This window comes from Sinocyclocheilus grahami, unplaced genomic scaffold, assembly GCF_001515645.1.
Source record: "Sinocyclocheilus grahami isolate Dianchi unplaced genomic scaffold, SAMN03320097.WGS_v1.1 scaffold853.1, whole genome shotgun sequence".
Classification (NCBI taxonomy): domain Eukaryota; kingdom Metazoa; phylum Chordata; class Actinopteri; order Cypriniformes; family Cyprinidae; genus Sinocyclocheilus; species Sinocyclocheilus grahami.
In genome coordinates, this window is record NW_015506032.1 from 305,616 (window position 1) to 329,294 (window position 23,679).

General features: G+C 40.0%; 1 long non-coding RNA gene across 1 annotated transcript in view; it reads right to left on the reverse strand.

Moving 5' to 3' along the window:
- Window positions 1-11,427, reverse strand: part of LOC107563008 (uncharacterized) — a 50,210-nt gene extending 38,783 nt beyond the window's left edge. The window contains exon 1 of the long non-coding RNA XR_001606063.1: window positions 11,304-11,427. This is a non-coding gene — a long non-coding RNA (uncharacterized lncRNA). The remainder of the gene's footprint in view (window positions 1-11,303) is intronic.
- Between the last annotated feature and the right edge of the window lie 12,252 nt (window positions 11,428-23,679).

The following is a 23,679-nucleotide window of genomic DNA, read 5'->3' on the forward strand; positions in this document are numbered from 1 at the left end:
ACACACACACACACACACACACATACACACATACAGTCTGATTGCCACATTCCAATATAAAATGTAGCTGTGACTTTAGGGTCATTCGGGTCCACTGCACCATCTAGTCTGAACGAAATATCCTGTAACAAGCGCATTGAGGTCAAACTCACTTACTCTCAAAGTCAAAAAAAGTAAAGAAAATGTTTTAGTAGTGCTTGTTCAAAGGGGAAAAAAATGTGGGAGGGAGAAAGATTGATATGACATTTGATTTTCGGGGAGTGAGATATTATAATATTTTTAAAAAAAATTACACTATATTATTCAAAAGTTTTTCAAATACTTTTATGCTCACCAATTTCTATTTTAATGTATTAAAATGTATTCCTCCAATGAAAAGCAAAATTTTCAGCATCATTACTGCAGTTTTCAGTGTCACATGATCCTTGTCAAATCATTCTAATGTGCTGATTTGCTTCTCAAGAAACACTTCCTGTTATTATAAGTGCTGAAAACAGTTGATAATTTTTGTGGAAATGGTGATAGATTTTTTGATGAATAGAAAGTTCAAAAGAACAGCATTTATTTGAAATCTTTGGTAATATAATAAATGTCTTTACTTCTAAATAAATGCATCCTTTCTGATAAAAGTATTCATTACTTTTTAAAAATGGTAGTGAAAATATATATATTTTAAAATAATTTATTAATATAAAAATCATTAATATACATAAAATACAACTTTCTGAATTTTATTACAGGAGTAGTGGTATATAATTATAGTATGTATAAATATTAAGCTATAGCATGTACAGTGTTTTTAGACTACTGTTTTTCATACAAATAGGCTACCTAAAAACCATATAGTTCTATTTTTACCATGGTATTGAGGTTCTATATGTGGTTTTCAGTACCGTCGCTCCCTATACGCAGAGTATGCAGTTTGCTTAGGGCAGCAACTCCCAGTCGCTCAAAAAAGTCCAAGATGAAGCCCGTGCATCACTTAGGTACTTTCTTAATTATGTTCATTAATCACGTTCATTAATGTCGGTAATAATATCACCCCCGCATCTGCCTTAATATTCTCTCAGAGTTTCCATGTTCACTTATGAAAATTAACAATAATTTGTAGCAATGGTAACCACAAATTAACCATGGTTTTGATACCGCTTCAAATAATAATTTACGAAGTATTTCGATAATATTTTTGTGGTAATAAATACAGACCTAAGCGAACAACAACCTTCATAATGATCGTATGGTTTCATTGAATAACACTGTTAAAATACATAATGTAATACAAAATAAACAATTTATGTACATTACATGTTATTACAAATGCCTGCAAAGGGCACCGAAGGCCTGGTAATTGCTGCTGTAACACTTACAGGATGATCAAATCCTTGTTTAATATTGACCAAACATTTAATTCAAATATCCACTTAATCGTTAATGTTCGGCCACCTTTTTGAAATAGAAATGCTAGCCTCTATAATTTCTTCAACAAAAACATGTGGAGAACCTTTACAAAAACTAATCCTTAAAAAGTAAAACTGCTTAATTTTCTTTTGTGTGATTTCTGAACGCTTGAGACTATAAAATCAATCAGACAACTGTATTATTAAAATTATAGCCATAGATACAATTGTAATTTGTAAATAATACAATATAGTTATGTACTTTTATATTTTATTAAAGTTCTGTTTTGACCCCTATAGTAGGTGGGTTTTTGTTTTTTTTTAACTTCCATAATATTTTGGGGAGGGGGCACAACAATGCTTAGGGCACCCATTTGGCCAGCAGCGGCCTGGTGGTTTTAACTGTGTTTATTGTGACTTAAATGTATGCTATTATGGGAGACCAATGCTTAATTAAAAAAAAAAAAAAAACTTGGTCAGAATAAATTTAACCATATAAAACTGAGATTTCTACAATTTTTACAGATGTTACTGATTTTGATAATGAACAAAAATGTACCTCCGCATCCTAACTCAAGCTGCTATCAAATGTGCATTTCTACTAAGAGACGGAAAAAAAGTGCTATTATTATTATTAATATGATCAAGGAACCCAAACCTGTTTCTTGATTTGAAACAATATCACTCATTAGAACATGCAGAAACTAAGAAATTCATTTTTCTATTTAGATATTTTGTTAAATCATTATAATGAGCCCAACTTAATGGTCTGGTTTCTACAACTTTAACTTTGGAGCAAAAATCTGGCTTTAAACTGGAAAGAAATAAAGATTTGATATTTATCGTGATAATTATCGATATCGACTGATATGAAAAAAAATTATCGTGATAATTTCTTTGGCCATATCGCCCAGCCCTAAGCATATGCATTACATCTGCATTATATGGTTATCAGCCGCCTAGAAACTAAGAAATACATTTTTCTATTTAGATATTTATTTTGTTAAATCATTATAATGAGCCCAAATTAATGGTCTGGTTTCTACAACTTTAACTTGAGCAAAAATCTGGCTTTAAACTTGAAAGAAATAAAGATTTGATATTTATCGTGATAATTATCGATATCGACTGATATGAAAAAAAATTATCGTGATAATTTCTTTGGCCATATCGCCCAGCCCTAAGCGTGATATTATTATTATTATTATTAATAATATGATCAAGGAACCCAAACCTGTTTCTTGATTTGAAACAATATCACTCATTAGAACATGCAGAAACTAAGAAATTCATTTTTCTATTTAGATATTTTGTTAAATCATTATAATGAGCCCAAATTAATGGTCTGGTTTCTACAACTTTAACTTGAGCAAAAATCTGGCTTTAAACTTGAAAGAAATAAAGATTTGATATTTATCATGATAATTATTATCGAAAAAATTCGCCCAGCCCTAAGCATATATATGCATTACATCTGCATTATATGGTTATCAGCCGCCTCGTTTCTAGATTTCTAGATTTCAGTGGACCTCTACTAGCAGAAAAACCCAGTTCTTCCCATTACACGTGAACACTCATCCACACATGTGGTCTTAAGACACAGTCAGCCTCCCGGACTCCTCTCTATTGTCATTCTCTTCCGTCCCTCAGTTGGCCTGCCATAAATCCCCAAGCTCTTCATCTGTCAGCCTGACCTCTGATTCTCCCGTCTTTCATCCTCCTTTCTCTCTCTGCTCGCCACTGTCCTCTCTTCCTTCTCTCAATCTCTATCATCGATAGACTAAAAAGCACTGACCTGGAAGAGGTGATCCAGTCTGAGGCTGACACAGTAGTGGGGGGCCTAAAGAAACAGGCTGGCTTTAATAGTTTTAGGGTAGTTTAGGGGGATGGGGTCATCGATTCAGAGAATGAGGTTTATGAAGTACAACAAACCACAGTTTTGCTGTACTTCAGGTTTCATACTAAAGCACAGTGATCATGTTCCTAAACATCTGCTACTCAACAGGACCCAACGGTGCACGATAAATATGTACATATATACACACACAAATATATTAAACGTCGTTAATTTTTAAAAACGCGAATTTTTCCCACATAAAGACCGCAGGGACAACGCAACATGTAGATCACATTAGCAGTTTTATGCGAAATAGTGCCTCTAATTTAAAAAAATGCTGCAGTATGGGGATGTTTGACATTGTTGACAGTTACCGCATCTATAATTGCCAAAAGGCACCTTACTTTAAAAAAAAAATGAGAAGGAGGGGTTAAATCTGCTCAAACCAGAATATTGCGAAGATTAGGTGGTCTCTTATAAACCAAAAGCGTTGTGGTTTTTCAAAAAAAAAATTAAGATTAGGGGCTTCGTTTTTTTTGTGTTGTGACATATTAATGAACCAACTCGCGGCAGACTGAATCCATTCTTCCTTATATACTCTTGCTCTATACCAGTGTTTCTCAACCAGGGGTCCGTGGACCCCTAGTGGTCCTTGACATAAGGCCAGGGGGTCCATATAAAGTATGATTTTTTTGTATAAATTTTGTATATTTTGACATGACATGTTCCCATGAAAGAAAAATCCAATATAGCTGATGATATGGCCAAATACTGGACAAGTCAGCTAACTTGAATTATACTTGACTGCATTTGGTCCTCACAAAGACACAAATTATACGAGTCAATTTTGTTCTGGGGGTCCTTGAAGATGGTTCTGAATTGGACTGGGGTCCGGTACGCCAAAAGGTTGAGATTCACTGCTCTATACCTATCTGATAAAATAGCTGCTAATAGAGCTACTGGCTCACTCACAGAGAAGATCTCAGCCTTTGTCGATTTCTTCCTTCAACCTTTGGTCTCATCATTGCCTTCTCATATCAGAGACACTATGGATTTTATCGAACTCATCAGTTTAAAATTTTGTGACATTACCTAACTCTTCGAGGGTTTTTTTAGTGGCCATGGATGTTGAATCTCTGTATATATTTCATTCCAAGGTAAAAAATAAAACAAGCACAATTGTTTGGCGCTTTGACTAAGCTTGAGCGAGGCATTACTTCAGTGTATGTCACTCAGAAAACAATCATTTCAAGACTGTCAAGGGCTAAGAAAAAGGCTACCTTGGTTTCAAATGCTGTAAATGTTGATTACTTCATGATATCACCACATAATCTGATTCACACACAGCATGCATGTTGGGGAACATCACCAAAAAAAAATTCCTCCTACCTTATTTATTTCCTGAGATATTGAATGTCAAATAAGAATCACATGAAAAATTTCCCTGGAGCACACAAATTCTTCTTACATTTTATCACCTATGTCTCAGCATGAGATGCCTAATGTAAAGATTTTTTCCCCCTTAAAAAACTAAGTTTTTGCATCGCTTTCCTTCTGATCCCAACAATAGGAAAGAGTGGATGAAGTTTATTTTTACTGAAGTTCCAGATCGCGTCAGTAAGAACTCGGTCATTTGTTCACTTCATTTTATCACGGATTCGTTTACAAAGAAAGATTGAAACTAAAAGACGATGCTGTGCGAATATATTGATTCAGACAGTAATGTCACACCACACAAGTGTGAGTAACTGTTTTTATTATGTGGTAACTATTGCCTTGTCTGTTATTACAGATCGTTTGTGTTGTACTGAGTATTTAAGCATTTTTGACCTAAATCACAGCAGCGTCCATCTATGAAGGATGTAGGCTGTCAAACATGCACAACTGTTAGCCAATCATAGCAGTGATCGTTTACTTATGAGTCGATAATCCGCCACGGCTATTCAAACACAGCGTTCTGATGAGTGGGTTAAAAACAGGACAGAACTAGCCTATTACTTCTCAATTACAATGTTTTTTGATGTAAAAATCACATAATAAGTGGACCTCAGAGCACAGTACAAAATAACAATAAAAAAAAAAGGCCGTTCATGACACCTTTCAAATTAAAATATGTGATCATTAAACACTAAACAGTTTGATATTGTGAGCATAATGAGCATTTGAGATCTGGTCAGAGGGAAAATAAAAAAGGGCTTGGTCTTAAAATGTAATTCCTGTCAGGTCAGGCCACTTTTACAGGGCGGGTTTGGGCTTCAAACTTCAAATGCCTGTCCAGACCTGCTCAAGGCTGGACTCCAGACTGCAACAGCCCTCACTCTTCAAAGACTGGGAAAGCGCAAGTCACAATATGTTGTGCTGATGGTATTAAATTGGTTTAATTAGTCGTTTATTGTTCAAGTGAGGTCAGTTATGAGATCTGCTGGCTGGTAGAAGCTGGAGAGCTCTAATCCACCCGTACAAGCCGCATGTTTCACGGATCCACTTTGCAGGACTTTCCAATGGTGTGGTGGGGGTTTCGTGTCCTCGAAGACAGACCACTCCCTCGTCTTTCTGTAACCCCCTCCATCTGTCACTTGTGCAGCTCAGTGCGTCTCCATGGCAACACCGAGGTCATCCACCATTTATTGTGGGACAGGGACTGAGAGGAGCACAGCGGCTAAGTAAGATGATATTAATGTCCCAAGCACAAAATAAGTTTGACACTGCAGATCTGAGGCTTTAAAGGCCTTTAGAGTAGCATCCCCCATCAGTGCTTCTGTCAAAGCTATAAGGAGCTGCGCTCTCCAGGAGGCCTCCGCTACTATAGCCCGACTGATTAGCGTGGGCTACGCAGAGGACAAGAGGAGGAGGAGGGTGACATTTGGTCTTCTGAGGAAGCGTATGCGTGTGTGTCTGAAATACAAACAGCCCGGCTCATGCTGTCATGTAAGGTCACTGAAAAGAGGAAGCATACACAAATGCACTGTGTGACGCTATATTCACTGCACAGGTTAGCCTCCACGAAACGCCGTCTCTATTCTTGAACATAAAAAAGAACTACAGGTGTTCTACAACTACACCTCCGGAGAGCTAGATTTCACACTCTGGTGTTTTATGAACTGGTCATGATAGCAGCACAGCATCACTGTAAACCTCCTCTAAGGTCAGTTTTTGTCAGGCCTACTGCTGTAATGGCAAAAGGAATTGCTACAATACCAATAATACATCAAAATATAAAAAAATTAGATGTTTGAGTCCAAACAGCTGATAAAAACATCACAATAATCCACAAGTAACCCACAGCACTCCAGTCCATAAGTTAACATATTGAGAAGCCAAAAGCTGCGTGTTTGTAAGAAACAACATTTTTAAACTCAAACCGCTGCTTCTGACTAAAATACTCTTTCCATACTATTGCCTTCTCCAGTGAACCAGGAGAGAAATATACACAGATCAAGAACCGTTCACAAGCAACAACAGGCTAAACCAGTTAAAAACAAATATGTGGGTGGATTTTGATGTGAGAGGACAACAGAGAATAGACTTTTTCACTGGAAGAAGCGTTATGGATTATAGCTGTAAGCGATGGTTTGTAATTAAAAACTTCTTAATGATGGATTTGTTTCTTACAAACACGCAGCTTTTCTCTTCACAAGATGTTAACTGATGGACTGGAGTGCTGTGGATTATTGTGATGTTTTTATCAGCTGTTTGGACTCTCATTCTGATGGCACCCATTCACTGCAATAGTGCAGTATTATCGCCATACACACACACACACACATATATATATATATATATATATATATGTGTGTGTGTGTGTGTGTGTGTGTGTGTGAACTCTCTGTGTGTGTGTTACGATGTAACGTGGTTCTATTCAGAAACCAATGAAACAGAAACTAAATAGAGCATTGAAACAGGAAGTGAAGTAGAGAATGTCAAAATAAGGGTCCACATAACAGAACATAAACCTGACAATAAGATCGTTGGGCTATTAATTGTTAGCCTATAGGTATAACCGTTAATTCTGATCCTCGAATCTGACTGGACAAGAGTCTTTCTGTTGATATTTCACCTGCGCGTTCTAGACGGGCTGTCAGTCAGTGCACTTATGTTGTTACGCCACAAGGTGCAAAACACCCCAGAGCTTTCTTGTCCAAGCACTAAACACACTCTCAAACACAGCTCTGTTTAAGCCTCTTCTTGCGTATTTCCTTGAACGTTTACTTCACAACCTAGCGAACAAGCCTCAATAACAAGACTCGGGTGTTTCTCCACAAAACGGTGCAATGCACCACAAAAACAGGGCTTTTCAAAAGGGAAAGAAACCACAGACAAAACATTTCAACAGACAAACTAAATATGATGATGCTATTAAAATTTTCTCAGAAAAGCAACAAAAGTACCATACTGCACTATTGTGTTTTCGGACCTGTATCGTGGTAACACCACTTTTTTTTTTAAACATGATGGCAAATGTATGTTTTTTGACATTTACCATATCAATAACATGGTTTTTAGTACAATACGGTATTGACTATGGCACAACATTACGCCAATCACTCAGCACCATAGTACAGTATAGTAAAGCCCGCCTGACACCCCCACTTTACCCTGGTACTCTTCTTCATGGCTTCAAACTCTCTCTGAGAGGTTATGTATAAGATTCTCACCGCACTGTTGTTATATTTGATAGCTTTACATATAAACACATGCTAAAGGGACAGTTCACCCAAAAATGAAAATGCTGTCATCGTTTACTCACCCTCAAGTAGTTCCAAACCCGTATGAATGTCTTTGTCCCGCCGAACAGAAAGGAAGATATATGATGATGCTATTAAAATTTTCTCAGAAAAGCAACAAAAGTACCATACTTCACTATTGTGTTTTCGGACCTGTATCGTGGTAACACCACTTTTTTTTTTAAACATGATGGCAAATGTATGTTTTTTGACATTTACCATATCAATAACATGGTTTTTAGTACAATACGGTATTGACTTTGGCACAACATTACGCCAATCACTCAGCACCATAGTACAGTATAGTAAAGCCCGCCTGACACCCCCACTTTACCCTGGTACTCTTCTTCATGGCTTCAAACTCTCTCTGAGAGGTTATGTATAAGATTCTCACCGCACTGTTGTTATATTTGATTGCTTTACATATAAACACATGCTAAAGGGACAGATGTCTGCTTCAAATCTGACACAGCCTGGCCTGCACTCTCAGTACACGAAGCCAACAAAACCCCATGACCTCACACCCCAGAGCTTTCTTGTCCAAGCACTAAACACACTCTCAAACACAGCTCTGTTTAAGCCTCTTCTTGCGTATTTCCTTGAACGTTTACTTCACAACCTAGCGAACAAGCCTCAATAACAAGACTCGGGTGTTTCTCCACAAAACGGTGCAATGCACCACAAAAACAGGGCTTCTCAAAAGGGAAAGAAACCACAGACAAAACATTTCAACAGACAAACTAAATATGATGACGCTATTAAAATTTTCTCAGAAAAGCAACAAAAGTACCATACTGCACTATTGTGTTTTCGGACCTGTATCGTGGTAACACCACTTTTTTTTTAAACATGATGGCAAATGTATGTTTTTTGACATTTACCATATCAATAACATGGTTTTTAGTACAATACGGTATTGACTATGGCACAACATTACGCCAATCACTCAGCACCATAGTACAGTATAGTAAAGCCCGCCTGACACCCCCACTTTACCCTGGTACTCTTCTTCATGGCTTCAAACTCTCTCTGAGAGGTTATGTATAAGATTCTCACCGCACTGTTGTTATATTTGATAGCTTTACATATAAACACATACACACACACACACACACACACACAGTAAAAGTTGTTTGAGGTGCTGAATAGCAGGGGGACACCTGTCACAAAAGCTGCGAGCTCTGGGCTGGGGGTCTCCTCCTCCTCCTCTTCTTCACTTGAAGGATTAAATATCCAGACCGTTTGTGCGAGACCAACAGATGTCTGCTTCAAATCTGACACAGCCTGGCCTGCACTCTCAGTACACGAAGCCAACAAAACCCCATGACCTCACACCCCAGAGCTTTCTTGTCCAAGCACTAAACACACTCTCAAACACAGCTCTGTTTAAGCCTCTTCTTGCGTATTTCCTTGAACGTTTACTTCACAACCTAGCGAACAAGCCTCAATAACAAGACTCGGGTGTTTCTCCACAAAACGGTGCAATGCACCACAAAAACAGGGCTTCTCAAAAGGGAAAGAAACCACAGACAAAACATTTCAACAGACAAACTAAATATGATGACGCTATTAAAATTTTCTCAGAAAAGCAACAAAAGTACCATACTGCACTATTGTGTTTTCGGACCTGTATCGTGGTAACACCACTTTTTTTTTAAACATGATGGCAAATGTATGTTTTTTGACATTTACCATATCAATAACATGGTTTTTAGTACAATACGGTATTGACTATGGCACAACATTACGCCAATCACTCAGCACCATAGTACAGTATAGTAAAGCCCGCCTGACACCCCCACTTTACCCTGGTACTCTTCTTCATGGCTTCAAACTCTCTCTGAGAGGTTATGTATAAGATTCTCACCGCACTGTTGTTATATTTGATAGCTTTACATATAAACACATGCTAAAGGGACAGTTCACCCAAAAATGAAAATGCTGTCATCGTTTACTCACCCTCAAGTAGTTCCAAACCCGTATGAATGTCTTTGTCCCGCCGAACAGAAAGGAAGATATTCTGAAGAAAGTGGGAAACAGAGCAGTTCTGGGGCACCATCGACTTACATAGTATTTTTCTCTCCTACTGTGGAAGTCAAGGGTGCCCCAAAACAGCCTGGTTACAAACTTCCTTCAAAATATCTCCCGTTCTGTTCGGCGGGACAAAGACATTTACACGGGTTTGGAACTACTGGAGGGCGAGTAAACGATGACAGGCACCCCCACTTTACCCTGGTACTCTTCTTCATGGCTTCAAACTCTCTCTGAGAGGTTATGTATAAGATTCTCACCGCACTGTTGTTATATTTGATTGCTTTACATATAAACACATGCTAAAGGGACAGTTCACCCAAAAATGAAAATGCTGTCATCGTTTACTCACCCTCAAGTAGTTCCAAACCCGTATGAATGTCTTTGTCCCGCCGAACAGAAAGGAAGATATTCTGAAGAAAGTGGGAAACAGAGCAGTTCTGGGGCACCATCGACTTACATAGTATTTTTCTCTCCTACTGTGGAAGTCAAGGGTGCCCCAAAACAGCCTGGTTACAAACTTCCTTCAAAATATCTCCCGTTCTGTTCGGCGGGACAAAGACATTTACACGGGTTTGGAACTACTGGAGGGCGAGTAAACGATGACAGGATTGTCACACATTTTTGGGTGAACTGTCCCTTTAACACGCAACACTGACAGCTATATAAACACTGCGCGCGCAAGCTGAGGTAAACACGCTCAGTGACATTTTCGCCTCAAGGCAAAAGTTTTATGAGTCACAAGACAATAACCTACCTGATTATTCCCAAAACCCTCATCTGAAACGATGCTAGAAGAAAACGCGAGAGAATACAGAGCCCTTCTCCCCGAAACGCGACGATACTCTCGGCAGGACCGAGTTCTCGGGGCAGCGGAAATATAACGGTTAAGTTTCAAATATCTGCAAAACTTCACAGGCGTTTTTGAGCTATTATCTGTTGTTAATAAGGGAAGACGACGCCGTTATCACTTATTAACTCATTTTAAGGGGGATAAATACCGTTAGGGCCGTGAGACGTTATCGAATCTGGACGGAACTCTTGTTTGTTGATATTACACTTCTTCACATAAAGGTTTACAGCGAACTACACGCTGCAATCAGAAGACAACGCTTTGGGGGGTTGTTAACTGTTAAGTACTCGAACCTAATTATGAAAAGTGTACAATAAACGTACTTTGCAGGACACATAAGCAATAAACGCCGCTGTCAAAATATGCCAATAACACACTTAATGATATTCTCCAAGTTCAGCATCTTTTTAGTCACACATTCGCAACTTATCCTGAATATGTGTCTCCAGGACGCACCTTACCTGGGATGTCGGGCCGAACTGGGTCGAGCTGCTCGGTCAGAGAGGAACACAAGCAGCTCGTGGATGTCTGAGAGCGAAAGCGCTGCAACCGCTCTGCCCCGCGCTCACTTCCTGACTGCCGCTGAACTCCGCACACAAGCTTGGCGGTGGCAGACAGCCGCCGCCTCTGATTGGTCACACCTGCCCGTGACGCCGGGCGCCAGACGGTAGGTGATTGGCTGTGCTGAGCGAACTGTAAAGCAGGCGTGCCGCAGCGCATAAAGGCTGCGTGCTATGCTGGATAATGAGAGGAATAAAGTAAGTTAAAGGCTTTGTGGTGATTTTAATTAGTGTACGCAGACAAAAGAAAACAATGGGAGGTTGTGCAGTGCTTCTCTGGTTTGGCCATCTGGAAGTAGCGACGTATATTAATGTGACATTTACATTTTAAATATGTTTGGTGAAAAACAATAAAGACACTGTTAACCCTTTAACTGTCACCCGTCCCCTCTGTGGGACGCCTAAGTTTACTTCACTGTATTACAATTAAATCCTAATCTAATCATGACCAACTATATATCATTGGAAAGGTCTAAGACTCCTAAATCATTTTTACCAAAAACATTGGTAGAATATCTATGTAGGAAAAGTAATAGATTGATTTATGACGAGAGTGCACCTCGAAAATCTTCATCGTAACAGGAGTTCTGACCTTCGTCAAAAAAAGTCTTCTTCGTTGCCTTTTTCTCTGTCACACTTTAGAAATCATCAGAAATGATATATCAATTGAAAACTTTAAATCTCAAAATGCATCCTTTGAAACCCATTTTAAAATCAAACACTGCACTGATCGATATCATGTTGCAAAATGTTTTCGTTCGTGAATTATAAAAATGTACGTTTGGATCGTGCACTTTCACGTCTATGTTCAAAAATGTGAGTGACAGTTAAAGGGTTAAAAAGCTCTGCTAGGCCATTTCCCGGTTTGGCTGCAGAGTGGACCTCAACAACTATTTAAAAGTGACTCAATTATTGAAACAAGCGAAGGGCGATTTCCTGTGGAAAGTTTTGTTCCGACCGAACACATCAGAAAGCTCATATTGCACATTATTACACATAACAAAGCGACTGGAAGGAAGGCGTTGTAGCAACAGCTTTGCGTGGCTAAAAAGTTCAGTTGCTTAACAGCCATATCCCTAGATCAAATTAACGTGAATCACAGACCTATATGGTTTTATAGGTCACACTTCTATGAAATATAGGAGTTCAAGTGAGACCAGGGCTTGCTGAAACACTTTTGTGACTTTACATTTAATGAGATATATACAGTATTGTATTGTTTGTAAGTCTCTCTCTCTCTCTCTAGATAGATAGATAGCAATTTACATAGAACTAAACTAGAAAAACCAAAATTAAAAAGTGAAGTCAAAGTGGCAGTTGCTCATCTGAATAAGCAAGAACTTGATAAGAAAAGAAGCCATGACAAGCCCGCCGAGGCACTCAGGGGCCACACCTGCTCTTTGCACATCTGCACAAGCTGTTAAAACAGCCACCATAAACGCATGTCACGACAGTGAAAAGAAAACACCGTCAGCAGAACTGTCAATGTACATTTCACATCTTGCAGGAAACTTGAGATACAATGTTTGGAAATGCACTGATTTTTCACATTTAACACTTTTTGCACTCAGCTGGATAGCAAGGGCCTTCTGTGATGTTCATTGGTGTCTGAAAACGGAGGACTTGAGCAGCGAATAATAAGGCAAAACCCTCACGGGACGCGTTAACAGCAGTACATCATCTCACACAGGGCTGGCCCATAATTCATTGTGGAGAGGATTTCCTGTGAAGACGATCATGACGCCAAACCCTGATCTTCAAAGGGCATAGAGCCTCGAAGCTGAGTTAGCTGACAAGTAGCACCACTTGAACTTACAGAAGCAAATCCTGAGAGCGTTTTCATGTGACTGGTCAGTATTACTATTATTATTTCCAATACTATGTATGTTCTTTAGCTCCATCTGTGATGTGTATACACACACACACATACATATATACATACATATATATATATATATATATGCAGCCACACACACACACACACATTTATGTGCAATATACATGTGTGTATATGTATATTTATATCCTGTTGAATTTCTAATGCATTGCATTCACAGCACATTCACAGACCAATTTCCCAGAACAACACCTACAGCAGATGTAAATAAAGAACTTGTGGTTCAAACAAACAGTCTTTGCTCTTTTTGACCTGAAACCAAAGAAGAAACATGCTGCAAAACATTACATCAGTCACACTATTAAATATAATAATCTTAATAGAGCAGCAAGAGGAAATTATCAGGGTCAAGTAATCTCAGTGGAGAAAATTAGCACATTTGCCAAATTTAAAAGAACAATGTATGGATATTGCTGTTTTAATGGACAATCTCTTTAGTGGATAGTTGAAACTGAATATGGCAGGTTTGTGTAAATCACTTTTATATTGTATATGATACATCCAGCTGTATTTATTCAGTGCAACTTAAAACATCCAAGTGAAAGATATAACACTGACATGTCAGAAAAAGAATCACAAATATAGAAAAAAAATACAGAATCACTGAGCTGGAAAAAGGATTAATCACCCCTTTTTGTCAGTATTTATTTACAGCCTTTAGTCTGTTGGGATAAGACTTTGCAATATTTGCCCACTCTTCTTTGCTGAACTGCTCAAGTTCAGTTACATTTGATGGTGAGTGTTTGTGGACTGCAGTCTTCAAGTCATTGCACAGATTTTCAGTGGGGTTTAAGTCTGGGCTCTGACTAGACCATGCAAGAACATTCACCTTTTTCTCCTTCAGCCACTGTGTGGTTAGTTTTGCTGTGTACTTTGGGTCATTGTCATGTTGGAAGGTAAACCTTTTTCCCATTGACAGCTTTCTGGCAGAGGGCAGCAGATATTTCTTTAGTAATTTTCTTTGGTAATTGTCTTTACTAATTTAATTTTAGTCTCATCTGCCTCAGAATCTTCAAGGTGTGTTTTGGCAAAGCTCAGTCTGAATGCATGCCCTTACCAAAAAGTAGTATACTTCAAGTTTATTTTATTAAGTATACTTATGTAAAGTTCAATGCCACACTTGCGGACTTTGCACTTGACAACTTATATGACGTATTTCCTGTATTTGGCCCAAGTGTTCAAGTGAGGATGAAAACCACAAGTGTGTGTCGAACTTTTCATTACCTGATGGGACACACTTATAGTGTTGTAAAAATGCAAGTGTTTACATAGCTTAATTTTCATTTTAAATACTTTGCCTTTTAAAATCAACTTCTAACTTTTGTCTGTTCAGTAGTCACTATAACATGACATAATTTTAATTTGTGGTGCTTCTAATTAAAGGGGTCATATGATGCGATTTCAAATTTTCCTTTCTCTTTGGAGTGTTACAAGCTCTTGGTGCATAAAGAAGATCCCTGAAGTTGCAAAGACTAAAGTCTCAAACCCAAAGAGATATTCTTTATAAAAGTTAAGACTCATCCACGCCCCCCTAAAACGCCTCGTTCAAACACGCCCCCACATGTCTACCTCACTATGTGGGAAGATTTGCATAACACCGCCCAAATGTTCACGCAAAGAAAGAAGGCGTAACTTTATTGTTGCTGCCGCCGCCGCCATGTTGTGAAGACGCGGTGTCTCTCGTTGTGAAAGCGAAAATACTTTGTTTGGTCTTCCAAAAGAGGACACGACTAGAAATCAGTGGTTAAGTTGTATTTACAACACTGTTCCAGAACACTTCAACCCAAATATTCAGATGTGTGCAGTGCATTTTATGGAGGACTGTTTCCTGATCCTGGTAGAGTAGACTACAATGCCGGCTGTTCTGACTCACAGTCTGTAAGTACGTTTTCATATTTAAAGAATTTGCCACTGATGATTCAAACGCCAGTTTTGAGCAGTGTAGAGTAGCACTTGTTGTTTGTCATTTCTCCGATCACAAATGCAGACATGGTTTTATGTTCATGCGGCGCGATGCAACGCAACGCGTAAAAAGAGAGTATAAGTCATTATAATCCGTAATTATGTCCCCACTGGATGCAACAAATGCCTCGTTTATAATGGGTTTTAATGTTTTCGTCTCATCGCTCCGGCTGGACAGGGCATCACAGTATGGTGAGGGGCGTAACATTTCTGTCACACGCTTGAGGTATTCAGCCAATCACAACGCACTGGATAGCTGGCCAATCAGAGCACACCTCGCTTTTCAGACCGATGAGCTTTGTAAAAATTGACTCGTTTCATAAAGGCAGGGCAGGAGAAACAATAATGTACAGTATGTGGAAAATAATGTGTTTTTTTAACCTTAAACCGAATAAACACATTTCATTACACCAAATACACAAAATAATGTGCTTTTTAGCAACGTCATATGACCCCTTTAAGTGATAAAAAGCAGTTGCAAATGTTGTACAAAATAAATTTCCCCACTACTCACCAATAAAACGTAAAAACACTGCTTTTCTACCAAATTATTTATCTAATTATTATATTAATATTTAACTTACATTGGAAAGGTTTCCGTAACCTCTCACGAGATCTCGGCAAAAAGTCTCACTGTTTATTTCCAGAACATGATGCATGATGGGATACACTAATCATCGAATAGCGCTCCGGAGAGGTATTCGAGATAGTGTGGATTTAGTGTGCGTTAAGGGCACTGCGCTTTGCCCTTTTTAAGACCTGGGACAGTCTTGCGCACTTACTTCCTGTCACGCGCAAGCGCTCTCAAGTGGCCAAGACCGCAAGTGTGGGTATTTGGACAAGGTACATTTTTAAGTATACTTTATGTAGTAAGTATGGAAATATCAGTGTACTTGTAGTATACTTGTAAGTGTACTATTTCAATACTCCTTGGGACAAAATTGGCCCACTTTCTAGTATATAAAAGTATACTTTTAAGTTACTTGAAGTATAACAGTAGTAAACTTTGAGTACACAACTAGTTTACATAATTTTTTTTTAGCTTGTACTGCAACTATACTAAAAGTGAACTTATAGGTATACTGATAGTTTACTAATGAAATACTTGTAGTAGCATTTTAGTAGACTTTGAAGTATAGTGTCAGTAAACTACTAGTTTAGTAGTTTTATACTGCAAGTATACTCGTAAGTTTTCTTTAAGTGAACTTTACGTAATACTTTAAGTACATTACTATGTCCCTATTTAGGTATTAATTTGTATATATTTTGTTACATGAATATCTGAACATACAAAACATCAAAAGCAAGAACAGGGTATCTGCTTGTAAACAAAAAAAAATGTATTCTAGCTTCATGCATTCTTTTTTAAACAATTGAATGTGGGTAAGTTTCATAAATAAAAAATAAAAAATAAACAACATTTTGAACAAAAAGATGAAAAAAGACTATGAATTGGATTCAGAATGATAATCAAAACATAGATAGAGTCGATCAACACCCCAAAGCTTGACAGTCATTATTACCTTCATTATTGATTATTGAATGATTATTCTTCATTGGTCGACATTTTATTCCATAACGTTACTCAGTTTTGATGCTGTTTTATGTCTGATGATCTTGTTAGATTACATGTGGAAGCATCTGTTGTTTCGGTTTCTTCTTCACTTGTGGTTTTTGGAAATTCTGTACAGAAGATGTGTACTAACACCCCCTACCGTATAACAATGAAAACACGGATTCTAGGAGCACAAGTATACAGTAGCTCAAATATATTTAGACTTTTTCTAAGTATAAGTCAAGTATATTTAAATGTCATTTTAAGTATATTTCTGAGAAGTACATAAAAAGTAGACTAAAACTTTACTTTCCTATTTTTAGTTTAAAAGAAGTATACTGATAGCACACTTGAATAAACTTCTTTTTCGTAAGGGAGTGGCTTTTTTCTTGAAACCTCCCATACATGCCACATTTATGGAGAATTTGTGATATTGCTGTCACATGCACACAATGACCACTCTGTCATAAATTCCTGCAGCTGCTTCAGAGTTGCTGTAGGCCTCTTTGTCGCCTCTCTGACTAGTTTCCTCCGGCTCTTTCATCCAGTTTGGAGCGACGTCCTGATCCAGGGAGGCTCTGTGTTGTACCAAATACCTTCCACTTCTTAATAATATACTTCACTGTGCTTCTAGGCATTGTTAAAGCCTTTGACATTTTTTTGTTTTGTTTATAAATTTATCCCGGAGATCTTTTGACAGTGCCTTGCCACCCATAGTTGATTGTTTGCTTCAGTTGCACTACCAAGGACTGAAATGCTCCAGGAAAGCTCTTTTCATGCTGAGCTGATCAAAATGACCACAGCTAATCACAGTTGAAAGTCAAATGGCTTTGTGTGCCATTGAGAAGGTGATCAGCCACACCTGATTGAGTTTACAAATCATTTTTTATCTTTTTCCAACTCAGTGATTCAGGTTTTTTTCTGACATGTTGGTTATATCTTTCACTTGTATGTTATAAGTTGCACTGAGTAAATACAGCAGTATAAAACAAAAACTGTGTCCATCTGTCACACAACAGAAGGGAACAGAGATGAATTAGCAACAACAGGAGATTTATTTGGCAGGTATCCAATGAATGAGCAATGAAAGAATGCAGGATACAGACGAGCTGGAGAATGATGGATGGACAGACGGACTGGCTGGCAGGTTGGATACCAAGGTAGAGTCGGGTAGCAGTTCATTAGAGAATGATGAGACCAGACAAATGAGGGAGCTTGAAGCTCTAACTTAAATAGAGAGTTCTAATAAGGATTGCCAGGTGTCAGGGATCAAAACTCACGTGATTGGGAATGAACAGGCAGGGCATGAGGATCTGAAGCTGATGAAGTTGACTCCCTGACAGTACCCCCCTCCTCCACAGGCGGCTCCAGATGACCACGGCGGATGACGATGGGGATGGCCTCTTCCTCTCGGGGATGGTCGATCAGGATGACTGGTGTGGAAGTACGACAGCAAAGAGGGGTCCAGAATATCACTATGAGCAACCCAGGATCGTTCCTCATGACCGAATCCCTCCCAATCTATGAAATACTCAAGGATGCACCCTGTCGCCGGGAATCCAGGATGGTGTGGACACGATAGATGGTGTCCTCTGCTGGGTCAACAGGAGGAGGAGGCACATCCTCAGCACCAGATCCTGGGGAAGAAGGAATCAGAGGGTTAGTGTATGGCTTGAGGAGGGATACATGAATGGAGGGTAAGTTGCGATAGTGAGCTGGTAGGTTTAGCTTGTATTTTACCTTGTTGATTTGCCTCTGTAAAGGGGGCGATATAGCGGGGACTCAGCTTCTTGCAGGGCAGCCAAAGACGGATGTCCCTGGTAGAGAGCCAGATCTTTTGCCCATGATGGCAATGGGGAGTCACGGAATGTCTTGCGTCAGCCTGGCTCTTGTGTCTTCGGACTGCCCTCTGAAGATGGATGGGAGCTGAGTCCCAAACTCTCTCGCTCTCTTGAAACCAGTGGTGGACAGCTGGAACATCGGAATGCTCACCTGACCAGGGAAACGGGTGGCTCGTAGCCGAGTGTGCACTGGAATGGCATGAGTCCCATGGAGGTTTGACGGAGGGAGTTTTGTGCATACTCGGACCAGAGGATGAATCGGCTCCAGCAGTCTTGATGGTTGTGAAAATATGACCGCAGGTACCTCCCAATTTCTTGAATCTTCTGCTCAGTCTGGTCATTGGACTGTAGGTGATAGTTGGAGATTAAGCTGATGGATACACCAAGGAGCTGGAAGAAGGCATGCCAGACACGGGAGATAAACTGAGGGCCGCAGTCCGAGACTATTTCCTCTGGGATACTGAAGTGGTGGAAGACTTGCTGGAACAAGGTTGGCAGACCTTTGAGTGGGATGAGTTTGCATGCCTCAGAGAATCAGTCAAAGATGATGAGGACACGGGTGTTAGAGTCAGAAGGAGGAAGGTCGGTGAGGTAGTCAATTCCCAGATGGGACCAGGGTCAGTTGGCCAGTGGCAGAGGTTTGTAGTTTGCCTTCTGGGATTCGACGGAGTACTTTGGAGATCCTGACAGACTGAGCATCCTTTTACAAATTGGGAGACCTCCTGGGTCATACTGTGCCAGCAGTAGCAATTTTGGATGAGCAAGAAGGTTTGCCAGCTGCCTGGGTGTCCAGAGCCTGGAGAAGAATGCACAGAGTCCAGGAGGGGTAGTCGTAGATGGCGGGGCATGTAAGTCAACCCCTCCGGACCTCCCAGTGGAGCTGGTTAGGCCTGAGTGGTGGCGGTGATCTGGGTGTCGATAGACCACTGGATGGGACTCAAGATTATGGCTAGAGGGAGGATGGGTTCGAGCGGACTGGTGTCAGGTTCCGGATAGGTAGCGACGAGAAAGGGCATCCGCTTTCTTAGAGCCTTGGCGGTAGGTGACAATAAAATCCAACTGGGTGAAGAAGAAGGCCCATCGGGCCTGACAGGTATTCAGTCTCCTAGCCTGTCTAAGGTATTCGAGGTCTCGATGGTCCATGATCACGTTGAATGGGTGTTAAGCTCCCTCCAGCCAATGCCACCATTCCTCTAAAGCCAACTTGATCGCTAGCAGTTCGCGGTTCCCGATGTCATAATTCCGCTCCGCAGGGGATAGTTTCTTAGAGTAGTAGGCGCATGGATGGAGACCAGGAGGCTCACCCTGCTGCTGAGAGAACAGCTCCTACACTGGTGGTGGAGGCATCAACCTCAACTATGAATGGTTAGCTAGGATTGGGATGAATGAGGGTGGGAGCGATACAGAGGGCTTCTTTGTGCTGATGGAATGTGGACATGGCCTCCGTAGTCCAGGACAGAGCCTTGGGCCCCTTGCGCAGTAGAGAGGTGAGAGGGGAAATTTTTGATGAATTTTCAATAGAAATTGGCAAAACGCTGAAGTTCTTTAACTGAAGTGGGTTGCGGCCAGCCCTCAACTGCCTGCACTTTCCTTTGGTCCATACAGATGCCGTTCCAAATGATGACATAGCCGAGAGAGTTGACAGTGGTTTGGTGAAACTAACACTTCTAGAGCTTCAGGTAAAGATGTTCTTGGCGTAGTTTCCTGAGGAACTGTGTCACAATGTTCAGCCATGTTCTGGAAATAAATGATGATATCATCGATGTAAACAATGACAAAGCGGTGGAGGAATTCCCAGAACACTTCATTCATAAATCCCTGGAAAACGTATGGGGAGTTGGAGAGCCCGTACGGCATGACCAGATATTCGTAGTGCCCCCTGATTTGTTCCAGTGCGGTTGGGACCAGAGGAAGAGGGTACTTGAACTTCACTGTCTGGGCATTGAAGGCTTGGTAGTCTATACAAGGCTGCAAGCCTCCATCCTTTTTCCCCATGAAGAAGAAGCGGTGGACGTGGTCGATGGACTGATCCTTGCTTTAGAGCCTCTTCAATATACTCCTACATGGCCTTTTGCTCTGGGATGGACAGTGGATAGATTTTGCCACGTGGAAGGGTAGCCCCAGGCAGCAGATCGATGGAGCAGTTTCATTTGCCGGTGAGGCAGAATTTTGGTAGCCAGCTGTTTACTGAAAACATCCTGGAATGCCCTGTATTCCTGGGGGATCTCCTGCTGGATGGAGGTGGCTGAACTCTCAACAGCATATGGTGACAGGCTTGGCAGACGGGGTGTTTCTTGGGTGAGCACGGTTTCGTTCCACCCATTGATGGCAGCCAGAGTGCGGAATTGAAGTGCATAATCGCTGACAGATGACTTCCCTTAGCAGAGATGATAGAGTTGATCCGGCGGTGAGAGGGAACTAGCATTCATTGCATTTCATACAGTGAGCATTGTAGCAGGCAACTGCTGCACTCTTCTGCTTTATCGGTGTAAACTGTTGGCCGGGCCATGGGACTGGTGAAGGCAGATGGTGGAGTAATTGGGACCGGTGACTGAAGTGCTTGATGGAGGGCTTGAACTAAATCCGTGAAGGGATCAGATGCAGGGTTAGTTGTATCGCTGGTGCCTGCCTCGTACTGCATCATTGGTCTGATCTTCCGTCACACAACAGCAGAGACTAAATAGCAAGAACAGGAGATTTATTTGGCAGGTATGCAATGAATGAGCAATGAGAGAATGCAGGATACAGACGAGCTGGAGAATGATGGACTGGCTGGCAGGCTGGATAACAAGGTAGAGTCGGGTAGAAGTTCATTAGAAAATGACAAGACCAGACAAATGAGGGAGCGTGAAGCTCTAATTTAAATAGGGTGTCAGGGATCAAAACTCAGGTGATTGGGAATGAACAGGCAGGGCGTGAGTATCTGGAGCTGATGAAGTTGACTCTGTGACACCATATTCATTTCAGGCTGCAAAGCAACAAAATGTGATTATTTTAAAGGGGGGGTGATTCTTTTCTATACCCACTGTGCATATATATATATATATATATATATATATATATATATATATATATATGTGTATGTATGTACACACACACTGTTTTTATACACTAAAAATAATGGCCAATGGCTTTTTTCCATCTTTTTTTTTCAATTATATCAGGTGTTTTTTTTTTGTTATCAGACTTTAATAGATTCAGTGAAGCAGCGAATTACTGTTCTTTTATTGAAATTGAGTCATGCAGTCATAGCTATGACATGTATGTGAGAATGACGTGTCATGACAATGAAGCACCTTAATCCGTAGATGACTTTGACGTAATGCCAAAATGCCATTCTGTTAAACTTTTAATAATATTTAGAATTGGATTACATGTAATAACATGTCAGATGATACATGCTGCAAAACACAAGATAGCCGTTTTTTTGGCACGTGCTCTTTGTGGGATATCTGCTTTATTTTTTAGCCTAGTGTTTCTGAACTCTGACTAGACTTGACTTGGACTTGATACTCTTGCCCAGCAAGTTAGAGCATAAACCATGCTATCACAACCCACACATCAGCAGTGAGTTAAAAGAATAGTTCACTTCAAAACGACTGTTTTGTCATCATTTACACACCCTCATTTCATTCCAAATCCCCATGACTTTGTCTTCTATGGGACACAATAGGAGAAATTATAAAAACAGCCTTGCAATTAGCAGAAGCATCAAACTTCAAAAAGAACACAAAAACACCATAAATGTATCATAAAAGTGGTCTAAAAGTGCCCTAAACACCACCTGTACAACAAACTCTTAGACAATGTTACGGTGCGGTTGCAAAAATTTTACAGTTCATGCTACTGTTACCTAGCATTCTGCACCAGAGCAGTGATAAAGAGAGGAAGTGAGAGGAAACGAGACGCTCTTAACATCTGTACAACAGTGCAGAAAAAGGGGTTTGTGTACTACATTAGTCCTAATCAAGTGCAACATATTGCCGTATATGCAAATATAGAGGCATAAAAAACTAACCCACCTGTGTCCCCAATTCCTCATTTTATGAGCCAGAAGTATGAGCTACATCAAACAGTCTGCAATAAATGCATCTAAATGCCTCTTCAGATGCAGCTTCTGTCCAACATCTGCAGTGCAATGATGGACCTTCCTTATATTTGATCAAATCTGTTTCTGTCATTATTTTTCAAAACATCCTTACTTTAAAGCATAAAGTGTTTACAGGTTTACACAGTGCTGATCTGCAGTAAGATTTGGCGCATTTTGGAGATGCAATTCAGATCTCCTATGGATTAAGTCTGTCTCAGTTGCTTCTGATTCCAGACTGTCTCGATGATGTGTTGATGATCTGTTGTAGGGCTCCTTGTTCAAGGAAAAAAAATCCTAATGTGTCTAAGACTTTTGCATAGTACTGAACATCAGAAATATGAAATATTGGATGTTTCGTATGTGACCCATTTTGGCAAAGCTCTTAAAAGTCTTATTTTGATGATCTGAACTATTGAGGCAGAAATTATATTTTGGTATATGGCAATGGCAACACATCACTTGTGGATAATAATAATAATAAAACTTCATATAATATGAAATACTAAGTTCCCTTTCAAGGGAACTTCGAACTGCGTCCTCTAGGGGTCGATATAGGAAACCTAGAGGATGCAGTGTCTTGTTCCCTACTCAGGGAACCATGGTTACATACGTAACCTGAGACGTTCCCTTTCAAGGGAACTTTGAACTGCGTCCTCTAGGTTTCCTATAGCGACCCCTAAAGGACGTAGTGTCTAGTTCCCTACTCAGGGAACCATGGTTACATACTTAACCTGAGACGATTACTTGCACTAATATTGTCACAATTGGTTGGAGAGATGAGTATGATGAAGAAGGTAAATTTCCAAAATAGGCTTTAATATTATCAACAGGTAGATCCAAACGTAGGCAAGCAAGTAAACACAACCAAAACACTGATGACACCAGACAAAGGAACTGAACCAAACTAGGAGACTAAAAAGAGGGAACTAATG